This window comes from Cucumis melo, chromosome 4 (assembly GCF_025177605.1).
Source record: "Cucumis melo cultivar AY chromosome 4, USDA_Cmelo_AY_1.0, whole genome shotgun sequence".
NCBI classification, from domain to species: Eukaryota; Viridiplantae; Streptophyta; class Magnoliopsida; order Cucurbitales; family Cucurbitaceae; genus Cucumis; species Cucumis melo.
Genome location: NC_066860.1, coordinates 5,077,210 through 5,080,835, shown reverse-complemented (window position 1 = coordinate 5,080,835; position 3,626 = coordinate 5,077,210). Strand labels below are relative to the sequence as shown.

The following is a 3,626-nucleotide window of genomic DNA, read 5'->3' as shown; positions in this document are numbered from 1 at the left end:
ATAAAATATAAAAACCCTTCAAATCAGGAAAACCTACAGGTATTTCCATTTTCTCAATTAGTCTAAGAGCTAATGGGTAATAAGTAAATTTATAAGCACTCCTATTTTATTGATTGTATTGAATTTCGGGTAGTAAATAAATTTGTAATAATTATTATTTAATTTATTGACAATAAGTAAAACCAAATTTTAATTAAATTGAAACAATGTCATTCAATTCGTAAGGACATAGATGGGATTTTGAAAACAATTAATGGGTAAAGTTATCCTAAAATATTTTTCTAACATCACTGCAACAAATGAATCTTTTAATTGCTGTTGGGAATAGACCATTTTAAATAGGCTATTAAAAGTGAGGGAAAAAATAAAAATTATTAAAATAAGAAATAAAAAATCCCCCCTCCTCCACCCCTATATTTATTATCGTGTGCGAAAACGTAATCCTCACCCATCGATCGAAAATGTAACCCTCACCCCCTTCGGAAAACCCATTCGAAACAGCCCCCCCCCCCCCCCCCCCCCCCCCCCCACACTAAAACCTTTGTCGATGGTCGCGCACGATTGACAACTTTGTTTGCCTCCATTGTCGCCGACGGCCTCTCTGCTTACTATCTCTTTGCATCAACAACAAGGTAAATATCTTGCTCTTTTTTAGTGTTCCTTTTCTCTTTTCTAACTACTATTGAAGTTTGTCTTCTAGTTAAAAGTTGTGGATCTGTGGTTGACTTCTGTTACTCTTGGTGTTTTAGTAATGTTAAAGAATTTGGTTCTCTTGGTGTTTGAGTGATTTTCCAATGTCAGAATAACCATGAAAGAGAAGAAAAAAAAGAAGAATGCTAGTTGTTGGTTGGTCATATGTAGTTTTTAAGGTTTCTAGTCTATGTTTATGTAGACATATATATTAGTACCATAAGCTCAAAAGAGATCAATAAAACTAAATCCGCGTTTTAACTTTGTCTTAGTTACCCACACAAAGATTCAACAACAAATGAATTATTATAATTATTTATTTAAATTGAAAATATCGAACTTATCAAGCTATATTCGGTTAGACATAAATCGAATGAAAGATTATTATCAAGTTTTCAAAGCTAGCTCTTTGTATAGATTAGAGATATGAACAATCCAGAGGTGATGAGATGAGAATTAGTATTGTAGGATTTCAATTGTATTTATAGTAGGGATGACATAAAATTCATTTTCAAGGTGGGACATCCTTAGTCCCAATTTTTCAAAGGTAGATAAGTTTTTGTAGAATAATGAGCTTATATATATCTTTACAAGAAAATTCGAACAAAGGTTTCTTACAGTGGAGTCTATTCAATGGACAGACATGTCAAAGTGATAGACTCATATTAGATAATGTTAAAAATGTTAGTTGTACAATTTAACATCGTTGGGTTCCATCAACTGTTATACATTTTTAGAACTCTTTTTATATTGAAATAATATTATTTAAAGTAATTACAACTTGGTGGTGGGGCTATAAAATAAGTATATAGTAACATTTTTAAAGAATTACATTTACATAACAAAATGCACATCAATGATAGTCTTCTATCACTATTATAGACTAGTTTATATTCTAAAGAGTTTGTATATATTTATATATAGTTTATGTTTTATATACAAATTCTTTTGCGTCATAGTAATTAATTGTCTTAATTTGCTTATCGAAATAATGTTGTCTCTTGTTTATATAAACTTTAACTCTTCATTCTTGTGCAAACCATGCATTTGTTAATCAATTTTCACCTTCGATCTTTTGTATTTGTAACAAGAGACAGGGAGGAGAAAATGGAAAAGGTTAGGGGAAAAAGGAGAAGAAAAAGATGGAAGAAGTCGGATGATCCTAAAGTTACTGTTCATCATGTTCCCTCAGTCCACATGTTGTTAGAGTTTGGATGGACTTGCCAAAGAAGTCGGATGCATTTTTATGGAGACCTAACTCAGAGATGACATACATTGAGGATACTGATTGGAGCACAAGCATGCCCTCTTGACAAAGTTATTTTAAGTATTGTACATTATTTAACTATTAACTTTTAGCTAGCTTTTTCAACTAAAATCTTTGTGTATAAACTTAATTATTCATTTAATTTTTGTTCATATTTTTTTGCAAGTTGATAAAAGAACAATTGTACAAAGCCCAAGAATGTCATTACCAAGACACAACAAGCTTCAAGTATTTAGATTCATATATTCTATTACCTTTTTGTAACTAATGGATGGTATAGGTTGATCATTGTGTTGGTTTGAATGATATGTTAGTGACTATCTTTTGTGGGAATACTTAACCACATAAATAGCATTTTGTACATGGCAATATAAATCTTTTGTGTTGTATTTTGTGCAGGGCAATATATAGGATACTATTTGACATTTTATGTATGAGACATGAACAATAGTATTTTAAATATATTTCCTTCACATAAGTTGGATGTATTTTATATGTTGATGTTGGGTATTGAATATTGATATTTTTAAAAAAAAAATATTATAGATGAAATATGTGAAAATACTACATTATTAAAGTTTTTATCTAAAGGTATGACTAAACGTTTAAACTTGTTAAAAAATGCTATTATAAAAAGTCAATAGTTTTTATACTTGCTATAAAAAGTTTTTCATAGCTCTAACAAAACGCTATCATAAATAATATACATACAAGAAACGCTATTACAAAGTTGTTTTTATAGCTTTTCCAAAATGGTATCAAAATGCACACTTTGCATAGCTTTTGTAAGACGCTATAATTTTTTTTTCATAGCTTTGGGAAAACGCTATCATAAATGATATAAATAGAACATCGCCATTACAAGGTTGTTTTTATAACCTTCCCAAAACGTTATAAAAATGCATATTTTTTATAGCTTTGGTAAAACACTATTCAAATTTCAAACTTTTAATAACGTGGGTTGTCACGATTTTTTGTAAAACACTATAGTGTCTACGACAGTATTTTTAGAGAGTTGTCGTAGACCTTTTTTCCTATAGTGTATCCTGTTCTTTTATATATTATAGATATAGATATATATAGTAATTAGATGTAGGAGTGTTAGTTTTGTTAGTTTTCAAACTCTTCATATTATAAACTAAAAAACTTCTACTACGAATTAATAAACATTGAAATAAAAAAATAAAAAAAACTTTAACCTAAAAGAAGGAAAAATGTGAGAATGTTAAGATAATATTTTAAGAAAGAAAGGTTGTAATTTATACAAAATGTATTAAATTATAACAAATATTTTCTTTAAAATAAGTTACTTTGATTTTAAAATACATCATAAAATAAAGGACTGCTTCACATTATTTATTGTTATTATAGTGTGCTTGTTTTTTTAGTACCAAAAAAGAACCAAGTCAATAATGAAAATATCATAATAAATGAAGTCTCAAAGACCCAATAACAATGATCTTCTAGTTAAATTCATTCCACAAACATTTACTAGCATAAGTGGGAAGAGCTACATAATTATTAAAAACTCTTAAAGTGCAATGAAAATCCTTAATAATTTTTTGCATTTGTCTATCAATCATACAAAAAAGAATTTGCAAGAGGAAACAATCTAGATGAAGGGAAAAATATGTCTTTATCTATCATTCTTTAAATCAAAAAATGAATT

General features: G+C 28.5%; 1 long non-coding RNA gene across 1 annotated transcript; it reads left to right on the top strand.

The window, feature by feature from the left end:
- Positions 1–457: 457 nt before the first annotated feature.
- Positions 458–2,225, top strand: LOC107992221 (uncharacterized). The gene is made up of 2 exons (XR_001764745.2): positions 458–632; positions 1,788–2,225. It is a non-coding gene; the product is annotated as an uncharacterized LOC107992221 (long non-coding RNA).
- The last annotated feature ends 1,401 nt before the right edge of the window (positions 2,226–3,626 follow it).